Here is a 23,340-nt window from a genome sequence, read left to right as displayed (position 1 = left end):
CAGATGGAAAAATAAATAAATAAATAAATAAATAAATAAATAAATAAATAAATATCTCAAAGACTTGAAGAATTTATGTATCCCCTTGTAATAAACCCCTTTGCTAGGATCAAGATCTGTTTTCACATAAGTCTATTTCAGAGTCATTCCTAGGGTACCCATCCCTTCTTAACCATTTACAACAACCAAATTATTGAAGACCATTAAATTTGGCAGTAACTTCTATGCAGCAATGGGAGCCTCCAGTAGTTTTGTCTCCCCCACTCCTAGAAGTCTGATCCTTCCAATTTAGATACTTCTTTAACCAGTATAGATCTCAAATAAAAGTGAAGATGGCTTGGTCAAACGTCAAACAAATTTAAAGCAAACACTAGTCAGCATTAATTATCTTACCAATTCACAAAAATAACTTTTAAGGTCTAGCATTATCAAAACACCTGTTTTTGCTACTTTGAATAACTTCTAAGTATAACATCCAAAAATAAATTAAAACAAAAATGGCAACTAAATATAATTTTTGATATGTTAACAGTGTTCTCAAGAGGAGCATGCTATTTAATATCTCAAATAATTACAAAGTATTTATTTGAGATTATGTCTACTTATGATTCCAGTTCAAAATCAAGATAGGAAACACACACACACACACACATACACAAACCCTGTATGGAAATGTCTGCCTGCTTCTACATTCTATAGATTTACTGACTACATCAGGACATTGCCAGGTCTTGCTATTGTTAGATCTAATCAAACCACTGCTCTTCATGCTGGCATTCACAGATTCTATTTCTGAATGGTCAGCTGGGAAGCTATAACACTGATATGCAAATTCAACTTTCACCCACCCATTCATTGGCCTTGGAAGTTGACTCTGTTTGGGAAAATTCCAAGATTAGGAGATCTGCTCCAACCCAGTTGTAAATATCAAAGACCAGGGGACAGTGTGATTTCTACTACTTCAGTCAGCCTGTGAAACGCCAACATTCTGCATATCTTCAAAGAGCAGAGTCTGTCTCCAAAAACTATGCAAAGTAGCCCACTACAAAAGAAAAACCCTTCAAGAGTTTGGCCATTGAAGGAGGACCAGAAGTCAGAGGAAAGCCCTCTGAGAACAATATAAAAATGGCAGCTGTGAGAGGAGGAGAGGCACGCCATGAACTGGGAGACCCTCTGCTGATGGATGAGCACCTTTAAACTTCAACCCAATAAAAGAATTAGCACTCCCACTGTATAATCAGCACAGCAAGCAGAATATGTCAGCACGTGATAGGCACGATAATCAATCAACATGGGAGATGGAAACGAGCAGACTAAATAGCAACCCAGAGCTTGACAGCCCTTCTGCTGCCTCCATTCCTTATACCACAGGAAGTAGGAATTAATATGCAGTCCAGGACCACCTCAACAAATACAGCAACAAAGTAAGGGTTGGGGTTGTTGGTTCTTGGTAAGAACAAACGCTACACTCCCAGAGTGGAATGTGTTGGTGGTTTGCTACTTCTTAAGATATATTCTGAAGAGCCTTTCTCCAAGAAATCAATGGGCACTTCAAAAACATCAAAAAGAGCCTGGGAAACGGCTCCGTTTGTAAGCACTTGGTATGGAAACGTAAGGAACTGTGGCTGGGTCCCCAGCACACATGTGACAGATGCACCAACTGTAGATGACAGAAGACAGGAGAGTCTCTGAGTGTTGACCAGCCAGTCTACTCAAATCAGTGAGCTCCAGCTTCAGAGAGCAACACGGCCTCAAAAAAAATAAATAAAATGGAGACGTGTCAAGAAAGACACTGGGCATCATCATCTGACCACATGTGCATGAGTACACATGTACACATATGCACAGAAATATAAATACCAAACATACCTATCACTATTTTGCCTCGCCATGAAAGATTTCAGAAATAATTTTGTTTCAAGATCAGGAGATTCAGAAATGAGCAGATCTAGTTTGTTATCTCTGTTGACCATATATATGTTCACCACTGACCTCAGACAAGGAATATAGCTGGGGGAAGGAGGGAGCTCAGTTTTAAGTTTATACGTTTATAAAGCAGGAGGTTAATTTGCCTTAAAAGGAGAGGTTGTAATGACTCAACGAACTAGCATGGTAAAGTATCTTAGAAGTGGAAGAACAGTAGGCTGTCAATGACAGAGGCCATGTGTTGACATTCCAGTCTCCTTAGACCTGCCATAATGCTTCCACCACCCACCTCACCATGCTCTTAGGAAATGTAATATCCGCAGAGAATAAGTAAGAAGGTTACAGTAAAGTCACTTAAACTTTCTATATCACAATCAACTTCTGGGTAACGTCAAAGAAATAATCTCTCATCCACCTGAGCCCCAAGCCACAAGGCATCCTCACCTCCTTTTGGTGTGGGACCAATAACTACAAAGTATCATCGTGTAGTAACTTGATAAGGACTACAGTTACAGTTCCCATATCTACAACTCTTCCAAAATTCAGGTATGACTGCATCCTTTCATTTTGTTTGTGGTGTCCATTTCCCCAAAGGAGAGTTTTTGATACTTCTGGATAAAGTCACTTAGTAACTCTATAGTTTTCATCATGGTATGTCTGAAATAGTTGTTAATGTGATTTGTTTTCATTTTTCCCCAACAAATAAAATCACATATATTTCATATATATATATATATATATATATATATATATATATACATGTAATATGTATATATAACGTATTATATAATATGTATATAATATATAATATGTATATAATATAATATGTAATATATAGTATAATATATAATGTGTATATAATTTATATGAGTTCAGGTACCCAAGGAGGCCAGAAGGGAGTGTTTTCAAATGCCCTGGAACTGGAGTTACAGATGGTTGTGATCTACCTACTGTGTTTTCTAGGAACTAAATACAGGGACTCTGCGAGTACTCCTAACTACTGAGCTATTTATTCAATCCTACAAATGACATGATCTGGAAAGACAAACAAAGAAAACTAACATTCATAGAGAAAGGAACACGAACTCAGGAAAATGGCCAAAGCCATCTTGAGCAACAAGAGTAGGGCAGCAGACACTGCACTGCCCAACCACAAATAAAACCCAAAAGTATCACTACTTATCAAAGCAAGGGATTGGCGTAAACCATACACAGGCCCATTTGACAAATGTGGTTAGAACATGAGGTAGAGGAAAGGCAGACTTCATTCAGTATGTGGTACACGGGAAACTAGGACCCCTGTGCAGATGAACGAGGCCAAACTCCATTTCTCACCAGTCATAAAACTTAAGTCAACGTTGGTCAAACGCTTAAGTATGAGAGGATACTGCTAGAAGAAAATATAGGAGAAAGCTGTAAATATTCAAATGGGCAAAGATTATTTGTTAAGGAAGGAAAGAAGGAACAGGACAAAAAAAGAAAAGACAAGACAAGCCCAGAACTCTAGGATGAAATAAACTGAAAGACACATTTGCTGCAGCAAACAATGGCCACAACAAAGAGATGAAGAGACAGTCCTGGGCACAGGAAAATTGCAACATGGCAGCTTTAAAATAGATGTAAAAGCTGGAGAGACAGCTCAGAAAGGTTAAGAGTACTGATTCCTCTGCCAGCAAACCTGGGCTGAGCTCCTAGTACCCTTATCGAAACCTCCTGTAACTCTAGTTCCAGAGGATCTGATGGCCTCTTCTGACCTCTGTGTGTGTGTGTGTATTGTATGTGTTATATTATATTCGGTATGTACATGCCTGTAAGTGTGTGTAGAGACTAGAAGAGGAAGATGTCAAGTACCCTATTCCCACCCACCTCCCATTTCCTTTGAGACAGTCTCTCATGGATCCTGGAGCTAGGCTGCAGCCAGAACACCCAGGTGATGCATCTTTCTCATCCAACCAGGAGTTTTTCCCATCAGAGCTGTTATCCGACCTCTGACCCTCATGCTTGCTCATCATGAGACTTTACCTACTGGAAGAGCTTTTAAACCCCAGATGAGCATATTTTGAAGCATCTCTTCATGATACCGGTAGATCAAGATCTCACCTGCTTTAGACAGCTAGGCAGGCCTGTGTGCTGCCTTTTCTTATTATCTTTAAATTTTTCATTTGTATTTTGATTTATCTATATGTGTCTGCTTCTCTCTCTCTCTTGCTTGCTCTGTGTGTGTGTGTGTGTGTGTGTGTGTGTGTGTGTGTGTGTGTGTGCCACGTGTGTTGGATTAACTGTGGAGACCAGAAAAGGACATTGGATCCCCTGGAGCTGGAGTTGCAGGTAGGTTGTGAGCCTCCTGACGTGTCTGGAGACCAAGCTCAGGTCCTCTAGAAGAGTGTCAAGCGCTCTTAACCCCTGAGTCATCTCTCTAGCTCACCTACCCATCCCGATATCTTATTTTTCACTCATCTTACTGTATTTTAATTGATTTTATTTTTAATTGAAATGTAATTATATTATTTCTACCTCCCTTCAACATCCCCCACATCTATTGCCCCCATGACCCCCTGATCCCTCTCAAATTCATGCCTCCCTTTTCTGTAATTATATTATATATTTATATGTATATGTAATATATACATATATATATATATATATAATATATTACATATATGTACAAATAAATATATCAATGCTTGCCGAGTCTCTTTAGTGTTGCTTGTCTGTATGTTTTTAAAACTAACCATTTGGTATTGGACGTCCCGTTAGAGAGCTCATCCTTAAAGAAGGCTGACTCTTCCTCTCTCAGTCGTCAATAATTCCCTGTAGCTCTTTTCTCCAGGGTGGCATCATTTAAAATACTTCCTTTCCTAACCGTGCATTGCAAACATGACTTTCAGACACACCTTTTCTAGCCTTTGCCCCATTCTCTCCCCTCTTTGCAGTGCTAAAGCAGCACCTTGCCAACCCACATTGATCATGGCAAGCACCCACATGAATTAGCTAAAAATTTCCCTTGCCGGTCACCCCATGGCATGATGGCTATGATCCTAAAACTACTTGAGGAAAAGTAACCTGAAGAAAGACAAGCAGGCCTATCATAGACCTCCCCAAAGAGCTCCTCCACCTTGTCTCTCGTGTTTGGTATGTCTGAGCTCAGCCAAATTCTAGCAGGTTCCTTTTCTCATGCACAAGGAACATGGCTACAAAACAAGGTATATGAAGGCTACTTTTCTTAAGAATTTAGAAACTAACCTGCCTTCAGAGAGCAAATAGTTTTTCACATTTACTTTCCATGTACTGAAAAGGCACCTCACTCTTCCAGTGGCTCAGACAAGTCCCAGATGGTGCACACAAAATGGCGCAAAGAGCCTCTGTCAGAAAGCTGTGGGAAAGAACTATGCCAACCCCACCCTTTACCTGAATTGCATTTGCTCTCCACAATGGCTGTTGCAGCCCATCAGCTACCCTTCTTGGATGACAATTTTTATTTTGGAATCCCTTCAGCATGGTCTATGACAGGATAACAGACCTGTCCTTAGTTACTGTGTCATTTGTACACTGATATAACAGAAGGAAGGGGGTAGAGGAGGCTCAGGACAAAGTTTTGAACTTTCTCCCAGAGGCTGAAAACCCTCTGGTTTTGTAAGATGGAGTGTGGTTGACACCTACTGCGACAGGAGAATAGAAGACCACAGGGCAAATAACAGACACCATGTGGCATTTCTTCTCAGTGTCTAAAGGGTTAACAAGATTGACTAAGTGTCCAGGAGTAAATATCAGCCTGTGAAATAGATTCAAACACTCCTGTCCCCTGCTCACTCTTAAAATATGGCCTCCCTTTGCCTTTCTTTATGGTTAGATATTTAAATGTTTATAGTGAACAAGAAAAAAAGAGATTTAAAGACAACAAGAGAAACAAGGTATTATTTTAATTTACCCTCATATTGTCCAATTACTATGAAAATTGAAGAGGACTTACCTGTAATCTACAAAATCATGAGCTCTGTACATTTTCACTTAGCTGAAACCAGTAAAAAAGATGAACTCTGAGCCCCATTCCCAGCCATCCTTCTCTTGAATTCAACAAGTAGGCCTAACTCATAACCACATAATTTGCATGCACACATGTGTACACACAGAGATATTATCATATTTCTTTCTGCCTGGCAAATCTTCATTCGCATCTTCTCAAATCCATATGAAAAGCTCCCTTACAGCTTCAGGGGTAAATCACTACACCAAACACCTACATATCTAAACCCCTGAGGAAGAGCTACTGGGCCAGAGATATTTTCAAAGGTCACTAACACCAAAAGTTTGCCAAAACTCTTTTCTTTCCAACATTAACACAAAGATGATGATAAGTGCAAAAGGAAAGACAGTGTTCTCCAAAGAATCCAGTTGCAGCCACCCTAACCACGGCTGGACTGTTTTGATGTGATTCTGCTAAACTCTCTGTTAGGCATTTCATAGTATAGAATCTTCCCCCTGGGGTGAACCTCACTCTGTCTGGGGTCAGTTTGCAGGACTCAGAGACAACTTTGTGCTCTACAGTCCTGGCATTGAGGTTGAGGTGTTTGCTTAATGGCCTGACATCTGCATAAGGGCATGGGTCCCTGGTCTCACTGCATGTTGTCACTGCAGATGGTATTTCTGATGTAAGGATAATGTCTTCTGCTGAAATACTGACGAGCCCAGAAGTAGCAGGGCCAGATGGGCCATCAACACCTTCTGCAAGCATTTGTCTTAATGAAAATCTGTACATAAATTTTTATATTTTTTTTTTACTCATTTTTACTATTCTCCTCATTTTGACTGTTCTACACATACACACACACACACACACACACACACAAGGAAGATGAGGCCCCCATGTCTACAGCTTCATTTGTGGGACATGCCTTTGGTAAAATCACCAGCATACCATCAAAATAATCCCAGACAAATGCTCTTGACAGCTGGGGTCTATAGGTTTTCACAGCACGTTTCTTCCCCTGCAGCTGACAAGAAAAATAAACATCTTCCAAAGAAAATGAAGGTCAATGCCAAACTGTCTCATTGATTCCCAGTAAAAATTCCCTTTTTAAATATTAATTGTGATAATGTTTGACTTTAACAGAAAGACAAAAAGGAAAAGTTTGAGCAGGGAGTGATGGACATTAGGGACATTATGAGCTCAACAACGTGAGGTAACTGAAGGATATGGGGTGCCACTAATCTTCATTTGACTGCCAACCAACCATGGGAATTTCAAAGGATTGGAACAACCTCTTTATTTGGGTCAAAGATTTTCTCTTTAAAACTTTAAACTGTTCTGTTCAGTGACCATTGGAATTCAGCTCCCAAAATACTATGTGCTACTTTTGTGTTTTATTTATGTTGAGGACTGGAGTTCAGGTCCGCAACATCTATATCAGGAGGCCTGCAAAGAGATGCAACTCCAGCTCAAAGAGATGTAACGCCCTCTTCTGGCCTCCAGAGACACTACGACACAGGTACACATAAGTTCACATACATAGATACACATAAATAAAAACAACTACAATCTAAAAGGAATTAATAGTTTTCATTAAACCATAGGACCAATAGTAGTTACAGAAAAATTAGTGACAGCACTGCGAAAAGTTGATTCTGAGTGTTGTGGTAAGAAAGGTGGTGGGTACCAGGGAAGAGGCCAAAATCCTAGATGGGACAAAGACAACAAGAGTTCCTGCTTGTCCAGCAGGAAAATACTGCAGGGGCTGCTGGCATCAGAATTCTTGAAAGCAGGAGAAAAGAGTCAATGGCAGAAGATTTTGGAAAACCACACGTGAACTCATCTGTAATAATGAGAAATGAAACCATCTTACATATGGCCATGTAACTATCAAAAGCATTGGCTTCTGCGGATTTCCTATTTCTCATATTTATTTTAGCCCTTCCTCTTGTAAGCCACTTAGAAGGCAGAAGGTAGAGGCTGACTGCTCAGAGCCAGTTCGCTCAGTGGAGAAGTGTGATTATATTAATAGGAAAAGGGGCACCTGTGAATGGATTGTAGCGCCCGTCCTTCAGATGTTTCTCTGTCATCATTGCTTTAGGATAAGTGTGAGGATTCTGGCTTAAAACTCAATGTAGCATCATACAGATATGACACTCAGAAATGTCAGCATAGCATGTAAGGACAAATTAAACCACAGAGAGACCACTAGCATCCTGTCCATCAAAGTAAGGAACAGGTCATCTGGACCAGCCATAACTTCTTCTTCCAAAAGGCACATTGGAATGAGCCATATCTCAGTTAATTTCAACACATTTTTACAGGAATGAGAGCTAAAAGTAGCTCATGCAGTCTGCAAATTTAATCTTCCTCTTATAACTAATATCCACTGTGATAAAGACCAATCATAAAGCGTCCATGTTCCAGGCTCATAGCGTTATCTCCCAGCCAATACTGCAAACTCAACTGGCTTGGTAAGGACAGTGTTCTAGAAGGAATCCAAACCTGGCAAGCCAGTAACCTGGTTCTAACACTGCCCCTGCAGCAAGTGCCCATGTTGTATTTCTAAACCCCCATGACAATTTGGACCATGTGATCTCTGAGGGACCCATGATTCTGAAATTAAATTTATAAAGAAACTAGAAAATGGAGAAGCAGAAGACAGCGGGGCAATTGCTTCTTCCTGGCCCTGTGTCTAAGCAAATAACAGCCATAGTACTTGCGGATGCTAGTGCATGGCCAGAGCATGGTAGTTTATCCTCGGAAGCAATTATAGGTAGTGAAAAGAAAGAAGAGCCTCCCCTCATTCCATTCTTTCAACTATGAATCATCTCAAAGACTGGGCTTGTTGAGAAACTCCATTCTCAGTCCCAATTTATATAAAAAATGAAAACTTCTTAACCTTACAAGCTATATATTTTAAAGAACATGACATTTTAACATAAGATTAGGGAATTTAACTTTGTTAAATTGATACAATTATAGACAATGCCCATATCAGCTTTAATCAGAGAATCGAACCCTTTTCCAATGAATGGTGGCAAATGCAGAGTCACAGTGACACAAGACACCTAGAAAAGGCGATGGTGAAGTACTCAGCCTCCGACAAGACACTCACAGCATCCTCTCGAAGGGTCACAGGACATCATTGCACAAGAACAGGTGGGGGAAATTGTAAGAACCAGAAAGTTGGAAAAGGGTTATAAATGCCACCTTCTGGCCAACTCACAGCCATTCCAGATTCAAATCCACAGCAGCTGTGGGTGCTACTCTGTTCTGCACAATAATGGGCCCATCCGAGATCAGGCACTGATAGAGGAGGAGCGCCCAGGGCCCTACCTTTCATTCATGAACTATTTGCTAGTAATGGGTTCAAGGAGGGAACAGTCATTGCCTTGAATGGTATACTCACTGGGGATCCCACTAGGCACGAGTGGATGCTTCCTATCCTAAGATCACACAGGATGGTCCTGGATAAACTTAATGTATCATGAAACAAAACCAAAAGTCATAAATCTGGGGAAACAGCTGGTTGTGGAGGGAGGAAACTTAAAAAAAAAATGAGAGAAAACTAGAATGCATTGTGTACCTGTATGAACTGTCAACGCATAAATTAAATCTGTTCTCTTCCAGAAAAGTGCTGGAAATATGCTCTAACTGAAGAGGACAAAAACTAACATAAAATGGGTGTGCATAGTTGAACCTCAAAGATTAGATTTAAAAAAAAAAAAAGGAATGTTTCTTAAAGGTTCCACTGAACAAAATCTCACAGAGCATTTTCTCCTACAAAGATTCTCCACACTCCATAGAATAATACAGGAGGCAGATTTGGCAATGTCGGCAGCATACGGTATTTTTCTTGTAATCCCAGCTCCTATGAAGTCACTGAAATCATGACAAACTCCAGCCCCGCTGGAAAGGTCTTTGGAGAACTCTTAGAGGTGGGGCCCAGCCTAACAAGAAGAGGCTTTGTGTCTGTCAAGACTGTGAAACCAAGTGAAGCTTCTACCTCCTTGAAGAATGAAAACTGTCATGCTCTGGTGGCTTTCAAGTGTCCATCACTTACTGCATAAAAATATATCCTCTTCTTCACTTACTTTTGTGACCACAGTACCAAGAGAGAATGTAGCTGCACAGGCCATTGTCAGGGAATATGGAATTGTTTGCAGGGGTGGAGGGGTGCTGAGCTGTTCAAAGGCGCCTTCCTGCATCTTTATAAGCAGGTCCACTGCGAATATCATCTGCTAACTAATCTATGCTTGTTGGCCAATGGCCAGTGCCAACAAATCCAATCCTTGTCACGTCTCCTTCCCGTGTTTTTTAGTGGTACCGTCTGCTCCTTGATTTTCTTTTGTAGTCCTTCTTACTCCCTTTCTATCCCTCCTGCCTTCCTAAAACTAGACTTGTCTAGCCCTCTTTCAAAGCCCAGACTAAGCAGTAAGAATATTCCTTTCTTCTGGTTAGTAAACCAATCTCTGAAAGTGTTATTATTTAATGTTGGTTACTGTCACATTTATGTTTATAATTCCTTTCTGTATTGAGTTGGAAAATGTCACTGTTCAGACTCAGCATCTTAGAAACTTTCAAGTTAGCAACTCTTTTAAAGACCGGGGTGTGAGCCTAAATAGGTCGACAAGATTCTCACCCCTGACACAGATCTGCAACAATAGATAAACAAAAACCCATGCTCTTTTGGAAGAATACAGTACACAGCACAGAACTGGGTAATTAAGTACAAAGAACCCAGAGGACTAGAGAGGTGGTTGGTAGAAAGAGTGCTTGCCTAGCATACATGAAGCCGAGCATCACATAAGGCAAGCATGACGCTACACACTTGCAATCCCAGCACTCTGAAGGTGGAGGCAGAAGGTTCAAACCTCAAGGTCATTTCTGATTACATAGCAAGTTGCAGGATTTAGGACATTCGGGAAGATAGGTTAGCTCTCATTGTCACAGAAGAAATTCTAAGTATTCTGATTTTTTTAGGTTATTATTTTCAAGTGTGCTGTGGAAACAGGAAAGAATTGAGCAGAGACCATGAGTCTGTCTGTTTATCAAACTGTATTGATCTCAGAAATCACCCCAGATCTTATTCCTATGCAAGTTTTGCTTCAAGCTCCAAGTGGAGCCTGTGGCACTGAATTTCTCAATAGTTCCTGGGGACTCTGGAACTGCTGGTCCAGGGATTGCTCCTCAAGGGAATAAGGGTCACTAGGAATCATTCCACAGCCATTGACTCAGAAAATACCCTCTGAGAAAACTTCACAGGGAAGGGAAAAGTGGAACATCTCCTTCCTGAAGCCACAGAAGCTCGCAGGCTTGCAGAGTAAGGAGGCTTTGCCTCAAGTTTGAAGTTCTAAAGCTGCTGTCTTTTCCCCACCTCAACTTTTCTGATCATCTGTGAGGAAGAAACAGCACAGGGTTCCTTGAAGACTTCCTGTATCTATGAGCAGATCTTCCTGCTATGGGAGGGAAGGAAGTACTAAAAAAGAGATTTGGGGAGATGGCTCAGGTGGTAAATCACCTAGTGTTCAGGCATCCATGTACAAAGGACAGGGGCATTAGCAGATGCTTGTGAACCAAAAGCTGTGTGGGCGGGACCAGAGGATCACTACAGCTGATGGCCAGCTAGTCTGGATGGCTTCAGATTCAATGAGCAACCCCATCCCAAAAGTTAATATGGAGAGCAACTGAAGATGATACCCAATGTTGATTGTTAGCTTCCACATACATGTGTTCATACATGTACATATAAATGCACATGCTCCTATATACAAAGACACATAGAAAAGGAAAATTCAAAACTAATTACATAGATTTATCATAGGATCATAATCTTTAGAGAGCTCTTTGGCAGTGGGCATTTTTGAGCACAGTTCCCAATAAGGTGTTTCCTTAGATTCTAAGGCTTAGAGACAAAACTGGGCCATCAAATATAAATCATCTTCATCCAGATGAGAAAGATGAAATTCACTAGTACCATGCAGGGAAATTCAAAGGGGCCTTTCTCCTCAGCCCTATCCAGCCTGCCTGTTATGGTTGCTCATATGGAATCCTTACTGTGTTCGATAATCCAAGCATCATCAATGATCAAAGACACATTATTTAGTCTTGAACCCAAACCAAGGCAGGATACTCATGGAAAACTGATGCTCCCTTGTATAGGCAGATGATATTTATTTGATTTCCAGTGGTCCCAGAGATTCAGTTTAAAACCAAAGCAAGCCAAAATATGTCCCCTGTTCCCTCTGCTCGGATTTATAGTCAAATGCTTAGAGTTTCCCCCAAGGCCATGGCATTCCGTCATCTTGGCAACAGCCCTGTAGCGATTCCAGTTGAAATAAAGAAAAACCCACTGTTCTAGGGACCACCGCCTGCAGGACTGACTCAAGAACTCCACTCCTTAGTCTGACCCTGAAAACTAAGACAAGCATCTTCAAGACTGCTGAGGTTTCGTCAAATTCCTCCCGTGCAGGGACCATGATGCTCTGGCTTAGGAGCTAAAACCCAGTGGCACAGCTGAAGCCTACATCAGACTTTATGGAAGTAAAACATCGGGACGGCTTTCGTAATCTTCCTGATCTGGCTAGCAGTTTCTCTAAGTCTACCAAGGCTTCCGGAATGAGTTTGGCGATCCTTCTCTAGTTAGTCTAAAAGGTCACAGCTCGAGACCCTTCTGAGCAGAGACCTCGGAGACTCGATCCTCCATCATCACCCTAGTGTGAAAGACGATGGTTGTTCAGCAGGGTGCACAATGTGAGACATGACTGGCAAGTTTTCTCCATAAACAGAACAAATCTCTTCCCTCACAGAGCCGCCTTTATTTGACTAAGACATTTGTAAGTCTCGGAGTCTCCTTGAATCTATTAGAACCCTTCCCTGAGTGAGGAAACAGACATTGTAAATGAACCATGACTCAGAAACCCCCTTGTACCAGAAAATATCCTCCACATTCCAAGGGCACTTTCCTGACATAGCTCTTCTATTGGATTCATTTACTTTTTGTTTAATGCTTTAACCAGTTTCTATAGATTATTACAGTCAAACAAGTGATTTCTTTCAGGATTACTTTTGTGAGGCTCCCCCCTCCTCCTGACTTTGGAAGAGTTTCAGATTCACTAAAAGGAAAAGCTACAAAATGATGGGAACACCCAGGGCTGTACATTCAGCCTAAAGCAGGAAGAAAACCCAGCCCCAGATGCCCCATGCTAAACAGAGGAAAAGGAAAAATAATTAAAGCCCAATTTTCACCTGCAGGCTTTGCATGGGCCCCAGACAACCAGTCAGAATCAATGGCAATCTACAAGCTTGAAGAATAAAACTGGTGCTCTGGGAACCTGTGGCACATTCAGCTTGCGCTGCAGTACGTAAATGACGTCGGTGATACCAGAATTGTGGACCACAGAGAGAGGAGCAGTGTGCATTTCTGTCCTTTGCCTGCTAGAAAACAAAGCTGTGGTTTAAACCCTGCTAGCCATCCACATGATCTGTGTTTGTTGTGTGGCTGTTCTGCAAAAAAAAAAAATCTCTCTGAATATTGCCAGATTTGTTCCTATGAGCCAAAAGTCCTAACAAGATTGTGAACTTCAATTCAGTTCCTAAAAGCAGTAAGAAAATGTACCTAAACAAGAAACTGAGCATAGGCTGTAAGTTGGATGCTGTTTGGAGACTATAGCCAGTGTCTCATCATCATCTTTTCAGCATCTTCCATTCATTTCCCCTTTCAATCTAAGAGGTTCTTACACAACAGAGGGACATAAAATAAGCATACAAGTAAAATATGAACTCATAATAAATTAGTTTTTAAATATTGTATACCCTATTAAAAACTAAAGCAAAATCACACACTAATAGGATATGCTTGCTTATTTTTATGCAATATTATAAATCTTAGTTAAATATTGAATTGATGAAACATCTTCAATATTTTTCACAGCTGGTCAACATTTTGATTTTATTATTGTCAATGCCAAAAATGCTACTTTGCATAAATATGTAGTATAAAATGGCAGAAGTATGTTTAGGCCCAATTCAGAAATTATTAGAAGTTCTGTTATAATCCCAAAGCCAAATTCAGGGAAATATTCTTTTATTAGACTCAACTCAGCAACTGAACCAGCAGTTGTTAAAAATCAATCCAATCAAAAGCAACATTAATCTGAAACTTACATGCCAAGAAATGACAGTAAAAAAAGAAAAATATTAAATGTCTTTGTTTTCTATAATTAAATCATTAAGCTTCCTTGGGAGTAGAGAACCAGTCGCTCAGAGCACCTCTCCTCGGAATCCCAGCAGAGCTGCATGCGTGAGGGGCATGCGCGGTGAATGCAAAGGGAGCTCACGTGCTATATGTTCCAAACCAAGGCTGCTGCCAAGTTGAGAGCTGTAACTAGGTAAGAACTGCCAACAACACAACATATTCACTATGCATTCTATTTTGAATGAGGCTGGTCACTGCACACTCAAACCCCTCTTTCAGTTGGCAAAATTCTCACAACCCTGCATTGAGGTTCCTGACTCCTTGTGCTTTCAGGACCCAATTTGAAGCTGGGCCTTGGAGCAGCTTATGCGGGAAGTCCTGACCATGCTTACTTCACAACTGAGTCAGATGAGACTTAGAAAAGGCACAGCAACTTGAGGAAACACTAAGAGACATAGCATATTTTGCATTGCTTTTGAATATCAGAGAGTTATTTGATGATGGTGATGGTGATGGTGGTGGTGAAGGTGGTGGTGGTGGTGGTGATGATGATGATGATGATAGTAAACAACTGCTCAGTGTGGTTGCTCAGCAGGTAACAGAGGCTGCTGCCAAGCCTTGTGGTCTCACTCTGATCCCCAGGTAGAAGGAGAGAATCAACTGTCTCAAGATGCCCTCTGACCACTTCATGTCCTGTGGCATGCTTACACTCAACATTTACACACATACACATGAAATGCAAGAATGAATGAATGTATGAATGAATGAAGAGTAAATAATACATTTAAAAGAAAAATCTGAACAATAGAAACGGAGAAATAAGCAGAATGGAACCAAATAAAGTCACGTGTTGAGAGATAATATTCTAAACTATGAGAAAGTACCAGCAGCCTGGGAAGAGAGAAGAGAGAAGAGAGAAGAGAGAAGAGAGAAGAGAGAAGAGAGAAGAGAGAAGAGAGAAGAAGAGAGAAGAGAGAAGAGAGAAGAGAGAAGAGAGAAGAAGAGAGAAGAGAGAAGAGAGAAGAGAGAAGAGAGAGAGAGAGAGAGAGAGAAGAGAGAGAAAGCAGCTTTCCAAAACAGATAACACGGAAAGGAAGGCACAGCTAGTAACATAAAAAAGATAAACGCCTAAAATGTTGAAAATTATTCCCCCAAAAGCACATGCATAATGTTTTGCATTGGTAGGTTTTATATTTTAACAACAATTAATAATGTGGTCAAAGTTTGATAGAATTGTTTAAATTGTTAATAAAATGGTAGTAAAATTCCACCAAAACAGTTTTGCTAAAACAAAAGTGAATTGTTTAAGCTGCTTGTGCCATCTTTTACAACACAGATTGTTCTAAAACCCCTGTGGGTGAAACTTCTACTATAGGAATTTCACTTTTTTTTTTTTTTAACAGCAAGCCATCATCATTTTCCTGTGATTTTTCCAAGTGTGCAAACCCTGGGGAACATAGCTACATATAAAAGTAAAAGCCAGACATAGCCTGGGCTAAAACTGTTATTATGTCTTCAAGATGTCAGACATTCAAACACAGAGAAGGAAACTCTAGCACTTGACCATCTATCTCACTGGGGGACTGGGAAATGGCATCACTGTGTGAGGAGCAGAGGCCCAGAGCTTCCAAACATGGTGGCAAATTAGCATTTTCCCTCCATCCTTCTCGGCCTACTCATGCTGAAAAGCGCTTCGTGCCTTTGGAAATCTATCTGATTTGAAGTCGATGAACGCTTTTCTGCACTAATAGCATGAAGCCTATGAGAGCCTGTTTACAGCAGTCACAAGTTTGGCAATTAATGGAGTTTAAGGGCTAGGAATGAAATTACAGTTAATAGGAGATTAATTGAGCTGTGAACATAGACGGCTGTGCTGCTGTCTCAAGATCACCTCTCAGAAACGTGAAGCTGTAAAATGCTGGTGTCATTGGCTGTTCACTTAGTTACAGAATCTAAGGAAGAAAATGATGAATGCTGTGAGGCGTCAGATGCTGCGCCTCCATAAATTAGATCTGTGGGACCACCCCATGAGGTTAATCAGCCTACAGATTACAGAGGAGACTCCGAGAACCAGAGAGCCATACTTTTCTACACAGCTACATTTCTTTGATAGTTTATGCACACCCGCACAAACACACACATGGATGGATGGATGGATGGATGGATGGACGGACAGATGGTCGGACAGAAGATGTACCAAACCATGACTAAACTCCTTTACAAGGAGGTTTAAATTTCTTCTCAGGCTTCACTTTCCTCATGTGTCACAGAAATAGAGATTTATATACTATTACTATTATTTATATACTTTTAAGAGATTAAAAATAAAGGCATAATGAAAACTGAAGTGTAAATGCAAATATGATCATTTGTAATCACAGAGATCAACTCCGTTTTTCTCATCCAATTCTGATCATTTCAGTTGTGTGTGTTTGAGGTAAAAGGTCTTCACTTCTGTTACCTGAGTCTGGGTAGCTAATAGTGTCAGACATTACCTGTATAGTGGTACACAAACTGAGTCTTGGTTTAAAATAAAAAGAAACCTCGTTAGCCATTTAAAAGAAACTTCCAATTACTGGTACATAAGAGTAGAGAGAAATTCTGTATATTTGGAATTGGACAACTCTGCAGCAACCAAAATGAATTTAACATGGTTAAAGTCATTGGGATCTCAATACAAATGTGAGGATATGTCTAACTACAAGTTACTCATAGCAATGCTCTAAACAGAGTGCATCCCACCACTGGCAGCTTATATATCTGTTTTACAGTTAAAACACATTTTCAAATATGTACGTTCAAAAGCTAGCTAAATTCATATCCAAAGACAGAAATTAATGAAATTGACATGCTAAGTTAAATTGTTAAGGGCTGAAATCCAACTCTCAGTAGCTATGCCTCTGCACATGTTCAGGGTCATTAAAGTAGAGCCGGTAGCCTTTCTGTGAAGAGGAAGTTGTAAACCAGACATGGGGGCACAGGGCTGTAATCCCAGCCCTGACGAGGAATAGGCAGGATTATGAGTTTGATGCAAGCCTGGGCAATACAGCGAGACTTCCTAAGCAAGAAGAGGAGAGTGAGGAAGAGGAGGAGACTAAAGCACAGACAACATGAACTTGAATTCCCATTGACACAGTAATATGTCCATCATCTGCAAGCCAAGGAAAGGGTCCTTGAAGAAACTAGATGGCCCCTTGATCTTGGACGTCTAATCTCAATTTGTAACAAAATTAATGTCTTTATTAATATTTTACCTTATTTTTAACTATGTTTGTGTGTGTGCGCATGTGTGTGTGTGTGTGTGTGTGTGTGTGTCTATCTGCCTGTGTGTCCACCTGTGTGTCCAGAAGGAGGTGTCTGATTCCCCAGAAATGAAGTTACAGAGAGTTGTGGGCTGCCTGACATGGATGCTGGGTGTTGGGCTTAGAACTTCTGCAAGAACAGTACATGTTCTTAACTACTGGGACATCTCTCTAGACCCACAAAATAAATTTTTATTGCTTCATCCATGCAGCCTGTGGTATTTTCTGATAGTAGCCCTAACAGCCTAATTTACAAGGAGAAGAATAATTTGATAAAACGATCGCCACTGTGTTGCCCTTTGTATATCTGTAATATATTTTATAGCATTTTTTACAAGTAAACATCTTCAGGCTTGCATAAAAATTTTCAGATGCACAAAGTAAAAGTTGGAGAGACTTTTGTGTTGTGAGGCACTGGAATCAAAGCCCTGTGTCTACCCCCTCCTCTGCCACCACCTGATGACCCTGTACCAGAAACCTTACAAGATGGAGAGAAAAACGAAGGTATAAAGATGAGAATCCTTGTTCTCAAGGCACTCAGAGTCTAGACTCTAGAGAAAGAGGCCAGCATGAGGTGGCATGAGGGGGCTGTAACAGTAAGCCATACCTTTGATATTGGGCAAAATTCACAGGAATAGCAGGGAGGGGTAATTAATTTCAGATACCTCTAAAGGTACCATCAGTAGACTGAGACCACTGAGAACTCTGATCACCCCTGTCTCCAGCCAAAAAGAACTTGAGTGCCAACGAACAGCCAGAATGAGAATTCCAAATGTTTACTCAGATCATAATGCATAAACTTTTATGTTTTGTTTAGAGAGATGGTCTCCATGTGTAGCTCAGGCTGTCCTGGAACTCACGATGTAGATGGGGGAGGGGAGAGAGAAGGGGAGGGGAGGGAAGAGAGTGAGGGGGAAGGAGGAGGAGGAGGGAAAGGAAAGGGGAAGGGGAGAAGAGAACGAGGGAGAAGAGGGAGAGGGAGGGGGAGAGAGAGAGAGGGAGGGGGAGGGGGAGAGAGGGAGAGAGGGAGAGGGAGAGAGGGAGAGGGGGAGGGGGAGAGGGAGAGGGGGAGGGAGAGGGGGAGGGAGAGAGAGATCCACCTGCTTCTGCCTCCTGAGTGCTGGGATTAAAGGTACACAACACTACACCCAGCAGTGTATAAATTGTTCCTGTTCTTCCAGCTCTAAGACCCCAAACACCTGGGCCATTCAACCAAGTTTCCTCTCAAATAATTTTTCATCAGTCAGTCTTCCTGGGTAGTGCAAAAGAGATTTGGTTTTTTCAATTAAAATAAATTTACAGCTGAAAACAATAGCCACAGTCTGAACTTGAATTTAGTCTGAGCAGAAAACACAACTTTCTGTAGGAGCTGTCATCTGAGGAAAATATGCCTATCTTATTCTTCATTACAAGTCCAGAGGCCAGCAGACTGGTTGGCACATAACACACATTCAACGAATACTTGTTGTTTGAGTGTTGCAAGGATGATGGATGAGTATCATGTTTTGTATCAGACAAAACATCAAATTTATGGGGAGGGAATATCTTGAAATTCAGCTCTAGACAAACCTTAAATCATACAACTCCAGTAGCCAGGTGAAGTAGCAGGCGTAATGGAACTGGACGATTTGAGCTCTGAGTCCTTCCATACTTAATATTTGGGTAATGGACAGTGTGTCTGTCTGTCACTAATGGCTCTGAGTCTGTGCATCATTACTGGTCTGAACTAGGTCAGTGACCCCAGCACTTCTGAACATTTGTGGATGATTGTACAGATCAAATAAGACAGTATACATTCTAGTTCCAACAGCCAAGTTGTGGAACCAATATTGGTGTACAAATACAGAGCAACGGGTAAAAAAATACATATATATGTATGTATATATATGCAATAAGGTATATATTCTATATATTATATATATTTATGCAATGTATCTATAGACATGTATGCAATAGAATATATTCTATATTTGTATATATACATGTAATATATGTATAGACATGTGTGTATGTATGTGTGAGTGTGCATTAGAATCTTTTTCAGCCATTAAGAAAAATGAAGTCATATGTTCGCAGGAAAGTTGATACCACTAGAAATTATTGTGTACTAAGCAAATTATGCCTGTCTAAGAAACACAAAGATTACATATTTTTCTCCCATTTGTGTATGCAAGGTTTTATATAGGCACATAAAATCATATATGTAAGTATGTATGACATGAAAGTAGAAAAAGACACTGTCTAGGTAGACAAAGGACACTAATGTATGGGGCAAAGGTGAGAGGAGTGGGCATGAGGGGATGTGTTCAATGTGTAATACACACTTGTGAAAAAATACTCTTATTAAAGGACAATGAATATATATATATATATATATATATATATATATACACATATATATATATATACATAGACACATATATATGTCTATGTATAAAATAAAAACTTTAATTCAGTATGTGTTCATGAATGTACAAAAAGTTTTTAAAATGTGGTATCTAAAAATGGCACACATATACATGCACACACACACACACACACACACACACACACACACACACAAAGAATTCTGAGAACCAAAGTAATCAGGAGCCATCTCTAGGTTGAAAAGGGTGCCACCATCTCTTGTACAGCTCAGCGTTCTAAGATAACGGGACAGCTGTGCTGTGGAGAATTCAAAATGGCAGTTAATTATGAAAGAAAAAAGTAAACTTTGAACAAGCTGAGAAAGTCTTGAGTTTAAAGCAGTAAGAAGCAGAAGGTGAGCCGGTGCTGTACTATCTCCATCCATAGAACTAGCTAAAAGTAATTTGTTTTTCAATAAATCCTCATTTCCAATATTCTGGGTGCCTCTGGCAGAAAATGTTATATAGCTGTGAAATGTGAACCTTCATTGGAGCCATTTTAAGACTTTTGCCTGTCCTAGCCACTTAATTTGGAAGCTATACCCTGTGTTATATCAAAAATTAAAATGTTCATATATCCTATATTTAATATAATTCAAACACAACCCTGGATGAATTGAATTGCAGTTGACTGGCTGATAGAGCACCGAATTGATAAATACTATTTTCATTTATATTTCAGAGGCAGTAATTTTTTTTTCAAGTATCACATAAATATTTACGATAGGCCTCAGATAAAGCAGGAGCTCTTGGGCGCAACCTATAATGGGAACAGATAAAAGCAATCTTGTCTGCCTCAATGATCTAATTAGTTCCTTTGCATAACTGCCCTGGATTTTGAATAAGAAAACAAAGGCCACCCCTCCCTGCTTCCTAGTCTTCTCTGTGCTGGGGAGGCTCTTTTTCCACCTGCCTAAGACTGGTCATTTGTTACCTGCTAGTTCCAATTGATTTCCTTTGCCTTGGCTTCCTTGAGCCAGGACTGCAAGGAACAGACTGTACGATTTACACCAGCCATCCAGTACCAATCATTAGATAACAAGACCCTTTACTGAAAGCATTTAGAGTAAAACAATACTTTAAGTTTACCTTTGCTTTCATTTCCTTCTTTATTACACTGGGTTCAAAGGCAGGCCAAAAACAGTATCCCAAGGCCTATTCAGACATCCAAGCGAAGAATGTCCAGTCGTTCTGGATAAATCCCTTGGCTCCAGTAGAATTTTATACAATCTCAAGTACCAGTTTCCAATAACATTTGGGGGGCTTGATTTTTCCCTTGTTTGTTGCAGCCACTGTCTTTACGTATAAAGGGAAATGAGTCATGTGAAATTATGCTCAAGCGAATGGCCTATAAAGACATACCTATCCCATCCTGTTTGCTAATAAAAAGATTTGTCCTCTGCAAGAAGTGAAGCTGGTCTATGCCAAGGGGTTCCGGCAGAGTGAGGCAAACCCCAAATCCTTAGATAGGAGAACCTGAATGAATGCATGGCCTTTCTTCAATAGGAGAGGGCAGAAGTGGGTAGCAGGGACCTGGCAACCTTGAAAACCCAGGCGTATGGCACAGAGGCCAGAACCTTCCTATGGTTCCTAAGAGGTGGCAAGACCTTGCATACCAGGAGAGCAAACACAGGAGCTTCTAGTGTAGATAATTTCAGTGTCTTCCAGAATGATCAAGCTCTAACATCTGCACAGAGAACACAAACACCTCTCTAACTCTTCAATTAAACAGTACTAAATTAAAAAATAAAATCTTTCTCATTTCAAAATTCAAGCTCAGGTTGACTCTCCTCATTTGTAACCCTCAGATTTCACGATTAACACACTTGAAGAGTCTCAGATCTCACCAGCTAACCTTGGTATTTGTCCAGGTAAACATTGCTAGGTAGATAGGCCAGAAATACACATGGTTTGGATTCTTTCTCCATATTATCCTTGGTAGGGTACTCTGGTTATAATATAAATTAGTGCTTGCACATTCAAATGGCTACAAAGACTGTACAGACCTCATCACCATCATGAAGGGCTGTGGCAGCACGGGTTGGGGAAGGGAGGCAATGGAGAGGCCAGTTCCATGAGGAGGAACACGTGCCATTCAGTTTTGCCATGTGGAAAATGTAGACACACTGGTACATTAAGAATAAAGTCAGCAATTTTGATCCTTAGCTCATGCTTTCTCATTGTGCTTTCACACATTCTCTTCATCTGACCTACGTTTGCAAACTGAACTTAGATTTAGGTGCAGGTGGGAGATAATCTGACTCCTATTGTAGATGGCGTTTGATTCTGGGAAGGATGACCAGGGCATTGGGGTTCTTTCTTTGTTGGTTTCCTTAGCTTTAGCTGATGTCAACAAACTACCTTATAAGATTCAACAAATGAGAAGTGCAGGAGAGGGGAGAGGTTTAGGAAGCAGCAGAGCAAACATCAAAGCCACACGTCCCTTACCAAAGATCATAGAGAAGTTTTCTACCATGGAATTTCACATAGGTAAACTGTATGTGAGGCTAGGGGTTCATTTTGACCATTTCCCCTTACCATTGAGTTTGAAAATGTGTGCACAGTAAGGTGACCCTCATATCAAAGTCTGCAAACAGCGATTAGGGATATGCAACACCTTTTTAAAGAAACACACGCAGTCTCACTAGCACAGCTGAGAGGGGAAAGGTTAAGGGCTATATTGGATTGTTCTACTCTGTGCCAAGATTCTGCTCCAGCTGCAACTAAATAGTGGTTCTCAGGCTTAATTACATAAAACCCGTGTAAATTCTAACTGTTTACTATGTGATTAGAACTTCTCTGGACCAAAAAAAAAGAAAGAAAGAAAAGAAAGAGAACGCTCATATTTGATTTCCTTGCTGTCTGCACTTGCCCAAACGCTCTCCCCAACACTGTGTACTGAAGCTGTGTAAACTCAGTCTTTCTCCTTTAGAATCTAGGGTAAGATATAAAAGTTTATAGAAATAGTGAAACCCAATTGCAGAAAATTCGTTTTATGTGAACAACAAAAACTAGCCTATATATTACAACCAACGAGGCTATGTGGCTGTTCTGCCCAGAAGCAGAGACAGTGATGATTCTGAACTTTTGCATGAGGATTATCTCAGGGATTATTAAGAATGCTATGTATCACTCCTGCCCCTATGGGTTTACTGTGGCAGTGGGGCTAGAAAGAATCTCTTACGCATTCAAAATGCAGGGACTCCAGGAACTGACAGGGAGAAGAACCGATCCACAGACTGAAGGAATCTATTAACCAAGCATCTTGTGGGGGATGAAAGAGAGGCAAGTAGGAGCCTCCTCAGACCCATCCTCCTCTCTACTTTCAAAACTTAATAGATAAGCGAGGTTGATCCCTTGAGTCGTTTTACACTTCAGCTTATTTAGATAGCATGTATTCTTTAAGAAACATTTCTAATTGACTTAATTGTAAAATTGCACAATAGACTCTCACAGGGTCCCACTCGTAGTCTCTCTCTCTCTCTCTCTCTCTCTATATATATATATATATATATATATATATATATATATGCAACTAAT

At 40.5% G+C, this 23,340-nt stretch overlaps 1 protein-coding gene across 1 annotated transcript in view; it reads right to left on the bottom strand.

Moving 5' to 3' along the window:
- Mecom (MDS1 and EVI1 complex locus) overlaps positions 1–23,340 on the bottom strand; it is a 552,130-nt gene that overhangs the window by 303,689 nt on the left and 225,101 nt on the right. The window lies entirely within an intron of this gene.

Source organism: Mus caroli, unplaced genomic scaffold (genome assembly GCF_978045245.1).
Source record: "Mus caroli unplaced genomic scaffold, Mus_caroli_1 scaffold_3, whole genome shotgun sequence".
NCBI lineage: Eukaryota > Metazoa > Chordata > Mammalia > Rodentia > Muridae > Mus > Mus caroli.
Note: the sequence above shows the minus strand (reverse complement) of the source record. Positions and strands in the feature narration are given on the sequence as shown.